General features: G+C 48.5%; 1 protein-coding gene across 5 annotated transcripts in view; it reads left to right on the top strand.

Annotated features, from left to right (window-relative positions):
- NUP93 (nucleoporin 93) overlaps nucleotides 1-18,674 on the top strand; it is a 70,811-nt gene that overhangs the window by 25,125 nt on the left and 27,012 nt on the right. Inside the window, exon 1 of one of the 5 annotated variants that reach the window (XM_040707046.2) lies at nucleotides 12,958-18,585. The exons of the other annotated variants lie outside the window; for them this stretch is intronic. The gene's annotated coding sequence lies outside the window, so the exon portion shown is untranslated. Of the gene's footprint in view, nucleotides 1-12,957; nucleotides 18,586-18,674 lie in introns of those variants that run through there. 5 annotated transcript variants of the gene reach the window in all.

Genomic DNA, 18,674 nt, shown 5'->3' with positions numbered 1-18,674 from the left:
CATGCTTTTGGTGGGAAACACCACTATTGCTGTGCTCTGGTTTTGCAAGGCAGTCTTTCTGTCTGTACCAACCTGTATGATAAACAATAGCTAAACCAGACTAGAAATATGCACTGGAAATTAAGGGAGGCTGACACAGCTTTCTGCTCAACCAAATGTGCAGGGTGTGCTTCCCAAAGGTTGAGGAGCCAAGAGTTTGCCCTCTGGCTGCTGGCCTGAATGTTATTTAATCTAGCTCAGACCTGTAGCCAAGACTTGCTGCAGTCCCCTTCCTGTCACTTCAGCTTTCCATTAAATAACAAGATCCTCTGAAGCAGGGTTATTACTTGTTAGACTCTATCTTCTCAAAGCAAATGAGTATGATGTGAGCAAATGAGTAGTTCCCTCTGGGAGCCAGTAGAGTTGCTCCATCTCCAACATGCATGCCGATGCGAGTGGTGCTGTTACCCAAGTGAAACAGTCTGGTATCTGTGTTAAACTAGTCTTTCTAGACTTTGGATTCTGTTTCTTCCCCCACCCATCTGACCTTCTCCGTTTTCCTTTTTCTGCTAAATCTGGCAGTGCTGTGCAAGGCAGCACCCTACTGCTCAGCTGGCTTTCTGAAAGTCACGCAGATGCTGGAAAAATGACTTCAGGATTTTCTTTCCCTGTGTGTTTCTCATCCACTACTGTGGTTCATCTGCAGGATTTTATGGTGACTCTTCAATAAGTTGTGTTTGGGGAACAAACTGAGTACTGTGGAAACAAATCTCATTGCTGTTTTTCCTACTGAATGTGAAGGAGGGAATGTGATAAAGTACTTTAGATTCTTGGCTTGACTCTGCATGACATACAACCCAATTCCAAAGCACTTGTGGTCCCTTCCCATTGACTCGCATGGCATGGTCCCTGCTTACCTGATTTAATCAGTGTTTAGTATTAAAAGGTAGAAAGGAGGGGACGTTAGTATATAGCGATTTAATTCACACTGTGGCAGTGACTATTTATAGACTTTTAATAATTACAATGCCAATTTAAATTGCCCTGTTCCACTTTTTTAGGTACTGGCAATTGCAGGAGATGATAAACTCTTTCTCTCCAGGAGGGTGAATTAATAGGTATCCCAGTGGGCCTGCAAGGGGCAGGGTTGGATGGCATTCCTCGAATGCTTAACACCTAAGGAGCTCAAATTGGATAGTGAAGAGAACCTGTAGAAATAACATGTGGACACAGAAGAAAGGCCTTTGCTGATAATGGAGGACTCTAGGGAACTGGTGTTTTGGGTAGCATTAAGCTTCAGCAGCTGGAAGATCTTGTTTGGAGCAAATATCAGTAAATGTTCCTTTAGAAATGAAATCAAGTATTCTTTTCTCTGCCTCCTAGTGTGTTCTTCCAGCTTTCCTCCTGAGGAGCAGTGCTGAGCTTTGCTCTCAGGGCAGCGATGGGGCCTGAGGGAATGGCACAGAGCTGTGTCATGGAAGGGTCAAGTGGGGGGTAGGGAAAGGTGGTGCCCAGAGGGCATGGCACAGCCCCCCAGCTGCTGGAGCTCAGGGAACACTGGGACACTGCTCTCAGACTTGGGGTTTGTGGGGGTCCTGTTTGCAGCACGGTCCAGTGGTGGACTTAACCAGTTCCCTTTGAAGGTGGATGGGGAACACTCAAGTTGTGCTTGATGCCCAGAGTTAAAGCTGCTACACTGCTGGGTGTAGCTCCTGAGAGCTGAATGCCTTGCATTTCCTGCTTTGCATTAGTGTGTCCTGGAACCCTGTCTGTCTTCTTTGGGCTTCTTCTGCAAGGTCCTTTTGCACTAAGGGTTCTCATAAGGCACGCCTTGGAGCCTGTGGTGTGGCAAGATCTCTAGTGATGGTCAGAGCCTTTTCTGAGCTGTTGAGGGAAAGTATACATAATATTTAGTGGGTCTGTTTTTCATGAGTAAGTTGTGTGAAGTTTTACATGAAAATGCATTAACGAAATAATCCACTTGAAACCTGCAGTGTGATCTTTATGCTTGTTTATAGATGCCAGGTGGATATCCAGGTTTGACTGTGTGTGTTCAGCAGCAAATCGATGAGCACACTGAGGTAGCAACTCTCAACTGAAAGGAATAATTTATCCATTTCAGCAGATGGGGCAGTGCAGTTCTCAGGCTTCTGCTCCTGCAGTAACGCTTGCTCTCTGGGCACCTGCTGAAGCTCTGGCTGTCCCTGGGGCTCTCCTACAGAATGGAAGCTCTGTGCTCCTTTCTGCCACTCAGGAGCTGAGGGAAGCTTAACAAGGCTTTTGCTTAAATCAATTGTCAGTCTTTAAATAGAGCACAGGCTGAAGGAGCTGGGATTGTTCAGTCTGGAGAAGAGGAGGCTCAGGGGAGACCCTATTGCTCTCTATAACTACCTGAAGGGAGGTTGTAGTGAGCTGGGGGTCGGCCTCTTCTCTTGTGTGACTAGTGATAGGACTAGAGGGAATGGCTTCAAGCTGTGTCAGGGAAGATTCAGGCTGGACGTTAGGAAATACTACTTCTCTGAAAGAGTGGTCAGGCACTGGAATGGGCTGCCCAGAGAGGTGGTGGAGTCACCGAGCCTGGTGGTGTTCAAAGAGCGTTTGCATGTTGTGTTGAGGGTCATGGTTTAGTGAGAACCATTGGTGATGGGTGAATGGTTGGACTGGATGATCCTGTGGATCTTTTCTAGCCTTAGCGATTCTATGAAGTGCTTTCATTGCGACTGTGCTGACCTAGTTCATGTTTGATCTGGTGACCTCCATCTGAAAGTCACTTTGTCCTTTTAATGGTTTTCTGAGTCAGCATCTGTCCTTCCTGAGAGCTGCCTGATCTGTACTCTTAAAAACCTTGTTCCTTTTTTTCTGTGGAAGACTAATCCCTGTTTTGTATGGCTGTACACATTATGCCGAATGAAAGCTGTATGTATTCCCCTTTTCATTCCAAGTCCTTGCTTTCTTTTCCAATTAGAGAGTTTGTTACTCAGTTTTCAGTGGCCTTCTATTACCTTCAGTTTTGCAGGGTTTGGGTGGACAAATGGAGAGAAAGTGATGGTAGGGGCATAATGGAGTGGCTCTTCCCCTGCTGTTGCCCATTTCCAACATAAAAAGGGAAGAGATGTACAGATGGAGGATCATGGGGCAAAGTGAAAGGCCTGTGAGTGCAGAAGGAATATTATCACTAGCTTCTGTCTCCTAGTTGTAAAATTCCAGGTTGAACCTCCTTAGCTCTAAGATGTGTGGCATGTTTTGGAGGAGTTGTAGGGCAAGTTAAGCTGTTCATCCCTTCATCTTCCACTTCTGTTAAACTCTAGAGATGAACCCTTAGTTCCTCTGCAGGAAAATACACCCTCAATGTTCTCTACACTGAGCTGATAAGACAGGGAGTGTTGGGCGAAGGAAGGAATGTATCCTGCAAGTGATAAAACCTTCCAGACAACTTGATGTGCTCAGCCAAGGCCAGGTTTTCATTTGTTTTCCAATTCTGTCAATCATGCATAGAAATGCTACTTGCGAGAAGAGCTGGTGCTAAGCTACCTCTTAATGTGTACAGCTTAATCATTATGGTAATGATGATAATCTTGAAACATGAACCAAGCAGGCCTGGCCAGCACAGGCTCGTTATGAGGAGACTGAGCCAGGGCTGGGGATTTTCTTTCCCAGTTGTTAGCTGTTCCACCACCCCTGTGAATGCTGTTTCTACTCCCCCAGGAAAGAGAGAAGAGAACAAACAACATGTGACAGATGTTAGTCATGTCGCGTACTGCAGGACTGGAAGGCACTTGGATATTAATGCAATGAGTGCAGCAGAAAGGCCTGAATAGAGTCGGCCTGACTTCTAATTAAGCCCACTGAGATGCCAATACTGATAGCAGTTGTGCTTGCGCTGTGAGAAAAGCACAGCTAGTGAGACAAAGCAGGCGTGCGCTGCTGTGTTGGCTTCAGCCCTTGTGCATGTGGGTGTTTCACTGCCCTTGCAGGGCAGTAGTTCCAGTGCTGCTTTCTGAAGATCTGGTAGCTGTAATTAAAGGAGTACAAATTTAGCTCCTTTGCTATTGAAAATCTAAAATTCTGTCTTGGCCCTGCCTCTGTGCTACGTGTGGCACTGCGTGGCATCCCATCCCAAGCAAACATCCACGCATACCCTGTGTGTTGGACCACCTGCTAAACCCTCTGTGCTGTCTTTTTCCTCCTGGCACCTTTTGCTGTGATACTGGAATGTATAATTGCTACAATGTGCGGAGAGACAGAGCTCTCTTAGGCCATTCACAATTGATAACAAAGCTCTGAAGAAACAAATGTAAAAGCGCAGAATTGTTTCTGTTCCCACGTATGAGCGTGGATGTGTGCGTGGTGCCTTCCGGGCTTTGTGTGATGGAGAATTTGGAGGCATTTTGTGAGGAGCAGGAGCTCTGATAATTGTGTTCTGGTTTAATCATGGGAGAAGGCTCGTGATTGCTCTGAGCTGATGCTCTGCAGCTTCTGCCGGAGTTAATAATTCATCGCTGGGCTGTGTCAAAGGGTGCTCTTAAATCAGCTCTCCCTGTGGGTTACGGGCACTGCGGAGGCATTGGTCAGAAGAGGTGAAAGATTGGTTCTGTGATTCTATGGACTTGGTGTTTGACAGCTGTTCGTGTGGGTTGGGCCTCTGGCCAGCATTAGGTTAATTTGTCTCCATGGGAGGGTGCAAGCATGTGGGAATTCAGCTCAGAAGGAAAGGCTGTAATAAGTTCAGTAGCTGGAAAGATGAGCGTGGAAATGAAGGTGTGAATGTCGGTGACCTGAGGTTGAATAGGCCATGGGGATGTGAGGGTTTTCCCTGCTGTGATGCCAAGGCAATGGCTTGCATTCATCTATGGGAGACACTGACATTCAGGGCTTGCACAGGAAAAAGAAATCAGCGTCCTGAATTAAAAGTGAACGTGTTCCCTGTCTAATTACAGACTTGCAGCCTGTACTAATGCTGTGTGAGAGACTTTCCAGGCAGAGCTCACTGCTCCAGAAGCTGGAGCCATCTCTCCTTTCCCTCTAACGTTAGCACTGACATGTTGAATACACTCCTCCAATTCTGCTGCAAAATAGCTGTTTGGCTTCCAGTTGTTTTTTTTTTTTTTTAAGGTGATTATTCTTTTTAATGCTGAAGAAGGAAAACGGTTTGAATATTCATGGCACATTATAACTTGGGGAATAATCTCCAAGTAGATATTTAACAATAGCTGTGGGTAAATGGATACTTGTTGCGCTTTGTTTAAACGCTTCCATCTCAATTAGCACTTGATGGAGAGCATGGGTAATACCCTTTTTTCTTTGTTAAAAAGGCTCTAATTAAAGCTAGTTCCTGCTCTTGCCTCTCAGATAAGTCTGGCCAGGAGGTAGCTCATGACACTGTCAGACAGCTGAATGGAGAGCAGTTCTCCTGTTCATCCCAATAACTGGCACTGCTCATTGGGATACAGGGCATGGATGGCAGAACGGTGCTGCGGGTTATGTGGCAGTCCCATGCCTGGGGACTCTGGATTGCTTTGTCTGGGGTACGTTGAGCCCCAGAAAGCTGTGCTGGAACTTGCATTTCCTTTGGGCTGTGTATAATGATAAGGCTTCTGTGATAAGACTTTCACTCTGGTCTGGTGTAATCTGGGGACCTTCCCCTGCTGGAGGAAGGCTCTCTCTGAGGGCTCTGGGTATTGCTGGAGGTCGATTGCTTCCCAGTTCTCATGTTTGGGAGCGCAAGTTATCCAGTCCATACAAGCTAGCCCTTTGCCACAAAGCCCAAACTTCCTACACATGGGTCAGTAGTGTTACGGTGTGTTCGGCCTGACTGACTTCTTATGCTGTTTGAATGTCAGTTGCTGTGAAAGGCGGGATTCGCCTGGGTTTCCTTCACTCCCAACTACCTAAGTTGGACTCCTATGCCTCTGTCTCCTTTCTGCCTCCCTCTGGAGGAGAGGATGAGCGCAGATCCAGCAGTGCTGCTGCCTCCTGCCCAGGGGCCCTCAGTGCCGGACAGCCCCGACAGCCTGGTGCAGAGAGAGAGGGAGAGGTGCTGCAAGGTGCCCACTGGCCCTGCTATGACAGTGCACTATTTGCTGCTACTGCAGCATTGGATGAAGCAGCAAAGAAAAAGACTTGCGGGAAGGAGCTGCCTGCCGCTGCTTAACTCGCTGCCAGCAATATCTCTGGTGTTTGCTGGCTAACACTGGTCAGTGGCAGTGGGTGTCACAGCTGCAGGACTTCAGGTAGGAGCTGATGCAGGATCAGACCCAGCAGTACCTTTTGTATTCGTCCTCTCACCCCTGCCTGGGTGAAAAGAGAGAAGACATTTCACAGACTGTATACTAGCTGTTCTAGGGTTTGGTTTTTTTTTTTTTTGGCTTTAAGGTAGGGTGATAGCATGGAGTTCGACTCTGACCCTTGTGGGTCCCTTCCAACTCAGGGTTTTCTGTGATCTTTTGTTCTGCAGTGATGGTGGAGGACTCTCCTTGACCCCAGAGGGGCAGTGGCAGCGAGGAGGGAAGGAGCTCCTTAGTTGGGCACAGGGCACCTATATGCTGGCAGGGACTGAGAGCTCTGCTTGCCTGTTAGGGCACCTCTTGCCTTTGAGTTTTGGCTTAGAGAACAGCAAAAGTTGCTAAATCCATCATATCTTTTATGGTTCATCTACTGATGCTGTGAAGTGCTGCTACTTAAAACCTCACAGTTAGAGATGTGGGCTGTCCAGGCAATTCCGGTGTAAGCATCACAACTAAAAGCATTAAAGCAATTCACATGGTTGATGCATGATCCTTGCTTCACCTTTGTCTTTGGGATATTATACTTCCTTCTCAGAAGTAAAACCTTTATGGCTTCACTCAGCTGTAGCCCACTAACCCTGAGCAGTAGTTTTCTCTCTTTTCCTCCCAAAGTAATATCTGAGTGCAGATGTGATGGACGTGTGTAGGCTGAGTGCTCTACTGCATTGGTGGCACTGAAATAGGGGCAGTTCCACATTTCAGTGTGCTTACTGCTCCCTGTCAGTCATGCTAACTGCCATTTGGATGAATAGTTTCTGTTCTCATTTCTCAAAGCTGTTAATTTAAGAAACTGCCAGGTAAGGGAAGGCAGTGTGTGCTGAGCCACACAGGAAAGCTTTCTCTGCGGCACTGAGCTGAAAATACAAAGTGTAAAACAAAAATGTAAACTGTGCTGATCTGTAATGCGTAGTTTTGAAGCTGGGAGTAGCTCCTGCAGTACATTACATAAAAAACCAAAACAACCAGAGAACCTCTGTTTGTAAAATAGCATCTTTAAAGCAGCTGCTCACAGCTCCGGATCTGTGCTGCTTCGGAAAGCCCCGAGCAGGGCTGCAGGCTGTCTCTCCAGGTAACCCTAACCCTTTACCTGTTTGAAAGTTTGTCTAGAGAGCAAGAGCTCTGGGCATCGCCTGTTCTGGTGGCTGTGTGCTGCTGGAGCATTTTGCCAATGGGAGGTATGTGAGTGGCAAGCTGCCCAAAGCTGGAGTGCTGCGTGGGGCAGAAGGGGGGCAGCGCCAGCATGGATGCTTGCAGTGCTGGAGGAGTGCCTGACTCAGATGGCTCCTGCACAAATGCCTGTCCTCCCCCAGGATGGGCTTCTCTTGCATTCTGGGGTAGTAATCAGTGGCTTTCCTTAAAGAACATTGGTGGGTTTGGATCTGTGTTTTTTTTTTTTCATTCTGGAGCCTCCTGGTACGAAGATTTGGATATGCTGTCCAGTGCTTATTGGATCAAAGCAGGGAGAGCTCACTCCTCGCAGCAGCCCTGAGGATCAGGTCTGCTGCTTCCAAAGCCCCAGCGTCCTGTGTTGGCGCTGTGTAAGGTGCCTGATGGTGCCTTGGGGTGGGTAAACCCTGTTCACAGAGCACTTCTTAAAAGCCTGCTGCTGAGAAGTGGAATTGCTCCCAAACAAGAAAGCACGATGTGAATTCAGAGCCTGTTTTTTTTCTATATGAAATACTTTGCGCCATTTTTACTGGTGCTTTGTGTGCAGCCTGTACCCCTGTGATGGTGTTGGAATTAAAACAGAAATGGAAGTAATGAATTGGTTGGGTACTGTGGTGATGTGCAGTGTGTTCACCAGGGTGCTCACCATGCTTCATTAGGCACCAACACGGCCATCCCCAAGCAGGACATCGGGGTGTGTGTGTGTGTTCTCAGGGCTGGCACAGTGAAGGTAAAGCTCTGAGGGTTCTCAGCCCCTGTTCTGTGCAACCCTTCCTCATGGCAGTGTGTTCTGCGCATTAGCAAATGCATTCCTGATGTCTTTGGTGCTTGTAATTTTTTTTCCTTTAAGATGGGGGTGGTCCGTTTCTCGATTTTTCTCTGGCTTTCTGCACTGTAATGATGGCACCATCACCTGACTGCTGGAATACACTGGCCTGACTTTAATCATCGGGTGACTGGCTCTTAGCATGGCTTCATCTCTGCTGTTTTACATCCCCGCTTGTAATTGCACAGTCGCTCGCAGTATTGTTTTTCTATTGGTGACAATGGAAAGCACGCGTTAGCACTTTGCATAACCTTATGCTTTTCGTTTGATGCTTAAAGCACACGGGAAGAAGTGGTGCTTGGCGAATAAACCCTCTTTATTTTTAAGCAGCGCGTTTTTACTCTTTGTGTGCGATGATTTACCATGAGTGTGCTTTCTGTATCATGTTGAAGGAGGTTGCAGTTGGGCTGAGCACGTATCAGTCAGAGTGCTGCATGGTGATGCCTGAGGTGTATGCTCACAATTAGGTGCCATGGGCAAAGCCACCAAAAAGATCAACGTTTAAGGTAAATAGCACCTACAGCTTTTAACCACTGAACAACCGAACGCAGCAGAACAAAGGGAGTCGCAGCTCCCTGCAAACAGCACCAGCACAATTAATATGCAGCAGAATACTCAGCCTTTACAAGTTGCTCGACTGCTGCAGGTCTAAAATGGCAGAAGCTTTCTTACGCTATACAAAATCAAACGTTTATCTCAGCCCCTCACGGTATGTGCGAATTCATGCAGCTCAGCAAAGGGAATAGCTTCACACCCAGTGCCACGAGCTGTGGCCGTGCTGCTGCATCACAATGCAGCAAATGCACTCTGCACGTTAACCCAACGTGACAGCTGAAGCGATGATTAACCATGCAATATGTCGGAAGTCATCAAAAATTCACATCAGAGTAATTGTGGTGGCTCGGGGAAAAAAAATCGCCTTGTCTGCCTCACCCCCTCCTGACTGCTACATGGTACAGCCCGCTAACAATAAAATATCCTTCTGTAACCTATGACTGTTACTCCCAGCAGTTACTGGTTTCAGGCTGGTGCTCCCCAGCGTTTGAATCGAGCACCACTGGAGGAAGCAGAGATGCGCTGCAGTGCTGAGCCGTGGGGAGCAGCCGCGCTCCTGTGGCAGTGCTGGACTCCTGGTCTCAGCCCTAGCAGGTTTTCTTTTATTTTAAAGATGCGAAAAACTTGAGCGTTAATGCAGAGAGACAGCAGTGTGAGCGCGGGCAGCCGGCACTGACAGGTTTGTAGCTGCTGGGCACTGAGATCTGCAGGTAGGAACGGGTGTGTTTCAAAATGTGTACAACAAAAGTGAAAAGCTCGCTTGGGTAGGAGCGAGCCTTTTCCTTCAGGTGTTCTTTCATTCTGCTTTTCCTTTGTGCCGCTGCTGCGGGCTGTTTGCAGTGGGAGGTGGGTGATGGAGGAGAACAGGTGGGTGGCTCGGGGCAGACCCTGCATTCTGTGGGCTGTGTCGGACCCCTGATCTGCAAGCAGCTGCTGGGTGGGGCAGCCGACACAGGGCTGTGCTGCAGAGACCCTCCGACATCGCAGCTCTTTGATAAGGACAAATACAGCCGTGTAACTTTCTGAGTGTCCTTATTCCTGTGGTCTCTTCCTATGCTGTGGAACGTCCACGGGAACGTTTTGAACAGAAATAAGGGCGCTGCTTTGAGATGCTATTTTCTTGGCTTTCATTGTGGCGCAGAGATGTTGGTACACCGTTTGCTCCTGCAGATGCACTTAGGGCTTATTTAGGAGGCACCCTGAACTTTCTTGAATTCTATTTGGAAGTGAGGATATCAAATGTGGGATGAAAATGAAAACTAAGAACAGTCTTTGCTGGAAAATTATTTCCGCTCATCGAAGCAACAAAGGTATCAGGGTTTGCTTTTTTCTTTTTGCTAGCTTCTTGGATGAGATGAAGTGTATTATTTTAAGTCTGTAGCCAAGACCCCACCTCTCCTTCAAGTGAATAGGATGTGATAGGGAAGGGAAAGCCAGGAGCATCCTGGTGGAGGGAACAGCAAGGGGGAGTGAGTGGCTATGGCAGGGTGGGGGTCTGCAGCACACAGCGGCACTGCTTGCCCCCTGGCTCTGTTTGCCTCCTGGGCTCTGCCTGCCCAGCACTTCCCTGGGGTCAGGACCATGGCATGGGTCACTTTTTTTCTCCCGTTGGGGAGCAGCACAGGCCCTGCAGCACAGCGTCGGGGTGCCCGTGTGCCACCTATGCTCTCCTATTGTTAGCCGTGCCCGAACCATTTGAAATGGGATTTGCTGCACAGTGTGCCTGCAAGTTGCCTGTTGTAAAGGAGGCTGCTGGTGCTGTAAGGGTCCTGCCGCGGCAGCAGCTCAGCAACACATCAGTTCCTCGAGCAAAAGGCTGCAATGTGTGGGGAGCTGGAGGGAGCTGTTTCTGAGTGGGAGGCAGCTTGGTACGCTGCCGTTGGTGCTGGTGCAAATTATTTTCCTTTGTCTGAAATGAGTGGGAGACAGAGTTCATCCGAGCTCCGTAAATGAGCGTATGGAACACGAGACCTAGCAATGAATGCCTGGCTGTGGGTCTGTGACAGTGGGATTCCTGCTCTCTGTGGGCAGCACCTGGGGCTGGTGCCTCATTCCCCCGAGCGCTGTGGGTGGGCACGGTGTGGTGGGGGGGACCTTTTGTCTGCGGTGCCCCCTCAGCAGTGGGAAGTCGGAAGTGCAGGTTTGTAGCACAATGGGGAGATGCTGAGAAAAGGAAAGGTTGCTCGGCGTCATGGGTCGGGTGTTGCAGCAGAGGGTTGTTGTGAATGCTGTGCTGTCTGAGCACTAGGGTGTCCGGGAAATAGGAATGGGGTGGTTGTAACTGTCATATTCTAGACGTGGCTTTTTCTATTATTATTTTAATGATGTAAAATCCTTCAGGAGGAAGGGCTGACTTGGACTTTTTTTTTTTTAACTTCAGAAGGCTTTCCTTCCCCACTTGGGTTTTTCCAGGAGGTCTCAGCCTGCTGCAGGCTCCTGGGACAGGCGGATGCTTCTGCTGGGCTCTGTCTTCCCGCAGTGCTGGGAGGCACCCCCTGTGTCTTCAGAGTTCTGTGCCAGCTGGAAGGTGTTTAACTTCTTTTATGTGTCTGAGATTGTGAAAGAAGAGATGCACAAATAATAATAATGTACTTTGTTTCTCTCCCCAAGAAGCTTGATGTCTCCTTTTTCTCAGCACAGCAAGGTTACATGCCCCAAATTGGGTGAGCAAAAGGAGAACGTACTAACAGGGACAGGGCGAGGTGAAGGTTTGCACTAATATTTGGATTGGTGGGCTCGGGGAGGCTGGCTGATAGCAGCAAATGGCTGTTCCACAGCTTGTCCTTCTTGTTGGCGGTCCCCAAGACATACCCCGCTCTATGTCTCTCCCACAGCCTCCCAGACCCACTCTCTCTGCCCTCAGTCAGGGTGCACTGCTGGGTGCTGGGATGTGGGGCTGCACTGGGGGGCACCCAGCTGTCACTGCTGCCTGAGAGCTCAGAGCGACCACTGTGTTAAAATGGCACTGAAGGAAATGAGAAAATGGCGTCATCAGTGAAATTAGTTTTGATGGCTTGATGCAAGGCGTTGCTCTGCTTGATGCAGAGAGGTTCTCACCGAGGGGTGTTGCACGGCAGGCTTGGCTGTAGCTGTGCAATGACTGAGGTCTGTGTTTTCTCAGAGTTCCTTTAGAAGCCTGCTGCTGGAGGGGCAGGCGCAATAGCGTGCTCCAGCGGATGGTCAGCAATTCTTTGTTGGCACACTGAATATTTTCATGTAAGGTTATATTGTGAGCCAGGTCCGAAGGGCCAGAGATCCATCATTTATTTCAGACAGTTCAGAAAACGCGGTCCAAACGGAACGTGACTTTCATGGTGCTGGTTTGGCAGAAAAGCATCGCTATCTGTGCTTTTTAATCAGGGTGCATATCTGTAGTGCAAGGGAAACCACAGCTGCTGTTGGCAGGCTGGGGCCACTGCTCTGCATCCTAGAGCAACTCACTGAGTGTCTGGGAACCTGCTGGAGGAGCTCAGTTCCTGTGCTGATGCAGCCCCATGCTCCTGGGCCTGATGGCAAAGCACTGGTGCCAGGCGTGCTGCTGGTGGGCCCATAGCTCCCCAGGGCATTACAGGGAAGCAGGAGCACAGTGCAGGGGGAGGAGGAGAAGGGGCACTGGGGAGGCAGTACGGTTCCTCCTGCTGTTCTTACGCTACATTGGCAATTGCTGCCTCAGCTGATCCATGCCATGAAGGCTAATAACTATACATGGAGTAGAACCTCACTTAGAGCTCCTTTATTTTAAAATTCTATGTTAGAAAAAAAGGTGTTATGTAAGTGTTTTGCCATTAAAGCATTGATGACTTTGGAAAGTCCCCATTAAAGCCAGTTCTACCAGCATTCCCCTGTGCATCTCAATGTGACACAGCAGAGGCCTCCAGAACCTGGGAAAGAAAGAGTGCTGTGTGCAACTGTGACAGCATCTGGGTGTGATGGAGGGGATAGACATAACATGTGGAATAAACATTTACAAATATTATAATAATCAGATACATCAGTAATAGGTACGGTGGTTAATAAACGTATACCTAACATAACAAAATATATATATGCTGTTTGATGGAAGCACGTGCTCCACTTCACCCAGTCGTATCACTACGCTGGGTTTTCTAATTCTTGCAGCCTTCCCTGCTGTGTTTGACCCCTCCTGGCTGCAGCAGGAGCTGTGTGCTCCATGTGGTTCTGCCTTCCAAGAGCACCTTCCCAGCTCGGGATGGTCGCAGTGAGTGTTGCAGAGTGCACACCCTGTGCTCTGCTCCTGCTGGAGGTGCGCTGCCTTCATGCGGAGCACTGCTTTGGCAGCTGGAGCTTTGCCATCTTGGCCAGAAGGAATAATGATATTTATCCAATGCAACAAAATCCAGTATTCCTGGCTACGGTCTGAAGATTACTGTGAAAACTGCTTGAGTTTTGCAAATCAAACACTCTAAACTGCTCAAATAACACAAAAACGTAGGAGATTCTTGTACTGCTGGTATTAGCCTAGGGCAGCAAGCACTTTGCTTATGCGTATTTGCCTAAGGCTCGCCACACAATGCAGATTAAAGGAACCATTCAGTTCTGACTGTCACATTGCTGCCATGCTGATGGTGAGGGCTTGTCCCCATGCCAGGATTAATGCTGTGCATTTTCCACTTGCACGGGGAGGCACTGAGGAAGCTTACCAGGCTGCTGGTGGTGCTCTGTTTCCTGCAAGGTGCTTTTCCTGTGAACGCGTTGCATCCTCTGCAATGGTGCACACACTGACTTGCTACTGCAGGAGGAAGGACTGCACTGCTGCTCCTGCTGGGTGTGCTGCAGCTTTGCAAAATTTGGTCTTGCTGGAGCAGAATGTCAGCTGCTTTAGAATTGCTATGATCTTTAGAGCCATTGCTAGCGTAGCAGAGCTTGGGCCAGGTTTGTATATTTTCATGACTTACTGCTTCTGAAATGTTGTCTGCTTGTGGAGCAAGGAAGAGCTCTCCTGCCTGTGCTTCCATGTGAGTTAAATGGGAGTGCTAGCTGTGAGCACAGCATGCGTGGTGTGCGTGGACAGGGTTCAGGTCTGTTGGGAAGGCAGGTGGCACAGCAGCAAGCCTTCCCCAAGCCCAGCGGTTGGCTGCCCTGTCTACTAGGTAGCAGTTCTCATAGCTTTTCCTCTGGTGCAGCTGTTCCTTTGAAACTCTAATGCAATGACTGGCTTTTGGGTCTTAGCAAACTAGAAACCCTTCTGGTTTTCCCTGTTTGTTCTCCTATTTAGTCAACAGTGAATTAATTTTGCTGAAAATGTCTACAAATGTCAGCTTTGTTAGACTGGGAGGACTTTTCTGTAACTAGACCCTGGAACCGAGTACTTGTAGAGAGGTCAGACGTGAGCTTTACCATTTGCATTTCCTACATGAGATGGAAAGGCATGTCCCCCCATACTGCTGGGGTGAGAACATGCTGTGGAACAAAGGGATTCCTTCCTCAGGCTCCATCCCATCTCTTCAAGGTGTCGATTTGTTACGAAGACTGGATTGAAGGCATTGATTTGTATGCAGCTGTGACATTCTCAGCCCTTCCTTTAAAAAAACAAACAAACAAAAAGTACTGGTAGAGATAATTACATCAGATCCTTCACCTGGAGCTACTGTTCCCACTGCTCAAGAATGATGTTTGTTACTGATGTAATTGTCATCCCCGCTGATCCTTTGAATGATTCCCTGGATCTACTGGAAATCCAGCACTTGAAAATGTTTTCTTCAAAGAGCGGTTGACTTGAAATGGTCCCAGACTGTTAATTTCATTTTCTTCTTTCTTCCCCTGCCAGTGGAAAGTAGCATCCCTGTCAACATCCACAGCTTCAGCATGCTATCTGGCAACATTTGCCTTCTCTTGACAGCTTGAATACTAAGATAAAGTATTAAAAGTATGACCTGGCTGATGGAAGTAATTAAGAGACTTCTATCAGCCAGAAGAGAGTTTACTAACCTCATTTACTGCAGTAAATGGGGGAGACTTTCAATCTCCTGTCAAAAAGAGCCCATCAGTGTGTGCATGCCCTTTTGTACTGATAATGAATTAGTTCCTGAAACATTTTCCTGTGGAATTTAGACTGGAGTGAGGCAGGTGTTGGTTCCTGGCACAGCCTCCCCTGGGGCACCCCTCAGCTCATCCTCTTGGGTGAGTCTTGGCAACTGTTTTGCATGCTGGAGAATGCTGCCTTCAGGCAATGATGTCTCCCTAGGCAGTGCAGTTTTGGTGCTTTGCCTTTACCCTCACTACATCCTCCTCACCTACGCTGATTTTCAAGTGAAGCTGAAGGTAAGAAAGCCTTGTGGAAGAAAATCTGAAAATGCATGTCGTGCAGTCGCTACTATAGCCCTCTCTGCTGCACAGAGCACCTACCGATGCTCCTTGAAAGCCTCCTCTGCTGCCACATTCTCCCTGCAATTGCACTGGGCTGGCCAGGGACCATGGGGAGCTGTGTGAGGTGTCCTCTGCGTGCATGCACCTCCGTGGCCTCTGCAGTCACAGCTCCTGGAGCTCAGCAACAGGCAGTCGTCGCTTCTGAATGCTGAAGGGCAGCCAGAGCTGGAGGTTGGGTGCAGTGGGTGGGAGGAAAGGCTGTGGAAGAAAGGAGTGGGGAGCAAGGCTCCCTGGATGCTGGGAGGTAGGAATGAGTGCGTAGCAGTGGGAGGCTGGGGTTTGGCATGGCAAGGCTCAGTGGGGCTGGGCTTCAGTGGGGAGGGAGGTGGTGAGAAGATAAAGCTGGAATCCATGGGAAAGGAGAGATCCAAGAGTAGCTGTAGTGTACTGGGGAAGGATGCTGAGTGCCAGTTGATCTGCAGGAGTAAATGAGGATTGAGAATGAGACTGGCTGAGAAGTGGGAAGCTGGAGGTGGGAGAGCGGGTGTATTTTCACATCCATGTTGCTGTTTTGCAAACAGCTTCCCAGCAGATACTGCCCAAATTGAGCTTAGGATACAGCAGCAAGAGTTGCAGAGCCTGCGATGGAAGAGAGATGTGCTGCTTCCTTTCCCAGCTAGGTGCGGGGAGAGCAGGTGGGCGTACTGCAGAAACGCAGAGGAAGATTCAGTACCAGGCAGCCACTCACTGCTTGGAGCAGGAGGGGGGTTGTGATGTTAGGGCTCCGTGAGCTTTCTGTGGAAACCTGCCTTTGGGAATTAAGATATGGTTTCATTTTTATCTCTGCTGTGACAGAACCTGTATGTGAGAGCTGCAAGGTGAGGATTTCACCTGGGAGGTTTGAGCGGTGCTCATGTTGGCTATCCCTATCCTTGCTATCTGCTGCTGTGAAATGGCTTTTGTCTCTTAATGATATCTGTTCTGCTTCTGTCTTTGAGTACCGGATATGAAGCAGCACCAGTGCTCCTTGTGCAGTCACCAGCACCTCCCCAGAGGAGGACAGCTCCTGTGGTGTGGGCTGTGCACTGCCTGGGATCCCCGTGCTGTGTGTCACTCCCTCCTTGCTGCAGCCTGCGGGTTGGTGGTAAGGTCACCCCTGCCTCTGGGGCTGCAGAGAGCTTGTAGGGCAGGTGTGCTTGGCAAATACAACCCAGTGCTCTCCATGGATCTGCAAACCCTTAATGCTGTTCTGTGGCCTAGGATTCTGGGAGCCAGAATATGAAGCACAGTTCTTTCATATTTCTGCCACCCTTGTTCCAGGGAGCTCTGCTTTCCTTTAAAGCATGTGGGTGTATGTGCATTTATATATAGAAGCAAAGCCTAAATGTCCTGTGGTGGAAGCATAGCACACCACTAGGTGGCAATGTGGGAAGCCCGAGGAACCAGTACTGGTACAGCAGTTGGACACTTACTTTTGAGGGTGAAATTATGGCTACTAACACCTAGAGTGACACTATGAGAGCTGTTGCTTGTTGCCAGTCCCTGTCCTCGGGTGTAGCAATCAGCCTGCAAGCAACTAAAGCAGTAACTGCCATCCTATGGCTATGTGCAGTACCAGGCATAGGGCAGCCTTGTTGAGTGTGCCTTCTGTCCATGAGACATGGTAGGTAATATTTGAGATATGTGAAGATCTTTGTTTGCTCGCTGCAGTTTTGGGATTGCGGAGGACCATGCTCATTCCCTGGTTGGTATTCAGCATAATAAAATCGCTTAAATGGACTGGTGAAATCTGGAAGCTCACAGGTCTCTGGTTTGGGGATGGGGCAGGAAAAAACAAACAAGAAACACCTACAGTCATTTCTCTCCCAGGCACCTCCCACCCGTGTGGCCAAAGGTAAGGAAGGCAAGTCCTGTTCCTCACCTCCTCACCTGCAGCTCGGCCGCTGGCCAGGCTCTGTTACAGCAACTGCTGTTCCTGGTGCTCAGGCACGTGCAAGGATCTGCGTTTTGCTTCCCCTTCTCAGGCTGGGACTGTGATTTCTCTGTGGGCATTGTTGTAAAATAAAAGTGGAATGTGGTGGAAAAAGCGTGGGATAGTCTGTGTTCAAGGAGCCCTTTTTCCATGTATAATTTAAGGAATTCCAGGGCTTCTTCTAAGAGAACTACATCCTGGTCTGTCGCAGGGGCTTGCAGCTCTTTACCTGCTGTGCAGACAGGTGGTGTTCCTGCTCCCAGCTGAAGGGGTCAGATGTCCTGCCCCAGGCATGGCTTGTTCTGTGGATCTCAGAGGGGAAGGGCACTGTGACCTTTCTTTTGCTATTGGATGCTGGGTAGCGAAGGCACACAGCACACCTGCACTGGCTGAGTTTCCTATCAATTATCTTCATTTCTGAGAAACTTCAAACCTTCCTCATCTCTCAGACCGAGGTAAGCAGCGAGCTGATACCTGTGGCTGTGTTTAATGCAGCCGCAGGGCTGTTCTCAAGATCCACTATAAATAGGCTTTCCTGGAGGTGCCAGCCCCTATGGCAGCAGGCTGTGCTGTGAATCCCTGGTGTAAAAGCACAAAGTGCAGTGCATTGGATTCCTGCTCCCTTCTGTTGTCAGTGGTCTCTCCTTAGATCTCTGGAGCAGGCATACAGACTGTTCAGGTATTAGCACTTGGTGGAGGTAATGATGTTACAGCTGGTTACTTGACAGGGAGGCAAAAGCTTTTTTTTTTTTTTTTCCTGTTTCAAATAATGTTTAAACTGAAGTCTGGGAGTGCAAATCATCTAGATTTGTTTAATTGGTGAAAGTGTAAAATAAAGCTGTTCCAGTCAGGGTGTAATAAATGTTTCCTGTTAGGTGCCCATGTATTCCTGCAGCTTACCCCACAGCTACGTGCTCTAAACTCAGGGTATCTTCAGCTTGCTGCTATGGGTCACAAAAGCAATGTAGAGGATAAGAAAATAAAGCTTAATAGAGCCAGTCTATTCACATACACCTGACCTGCTTTGAGATGTACTGGTGGATTAAAAGTGTAAATAATTTTTAGCCACTCCAGCTGTATGTAAGGAAAGAGACGATGCCATGGGCTTCTCCTGCGTGCTCTCCAGCTGCTTAGTTATTTCCATCTTTTTTCAACTGATTATTTTTAAAGCTTTTTCACAGTTCCTGTTGGGCCTCCCAGAGCTCCACTCCCGCCTGAAGCTGCCGAGTCAGAGCCTTTCTTCTTTCTTTTTACCCTACTCAAGTCCAGCAGTCTTATCTTGGCTTATCGCTCCTACCTAGCTTTCATCCCAGCTCTCTCAAATGGAGAGCAAGAGGAGGTGCTTGCTGGGACACAGAGATAAAAGGGAATGGAAGCAGGACGTTTCACTAGGATTTAATGCATATTAAAACAGAATTAATGCGTTTTCATTTTCCTGTTGCTCTATATGGACATCTTGCTGTATCTCTGGTGAAGTAAAGTGACTTTTAAGCTTCTCAGGAGTGGACTGGGGAGAACTGCTGGGCGAGCTGAGCGGCGCAGTGTGGATCTTATGTTAGCACAG

This window comes from Gallus gallus, chromosome 11 (assembly GCF_016699485.2).
Source record: "Gallus gallus isolate bGalGal1 chromosome 11, bGalGal1.mat.broiler.GRCg7b, whole genome shotgun sequence".
In the NCBI taxonomy this organism is placed as follows: domain Eukaryota; kingdom Metazoa; phylum Chordata; class Aves; order Galliformes; family Phasianidae; genus Gallus; species Gallus gallus.
Note: the sequence above shows the minus strand (reverse complement) of the source record. Positions and strands in the feature narration are given on the sequence as shown.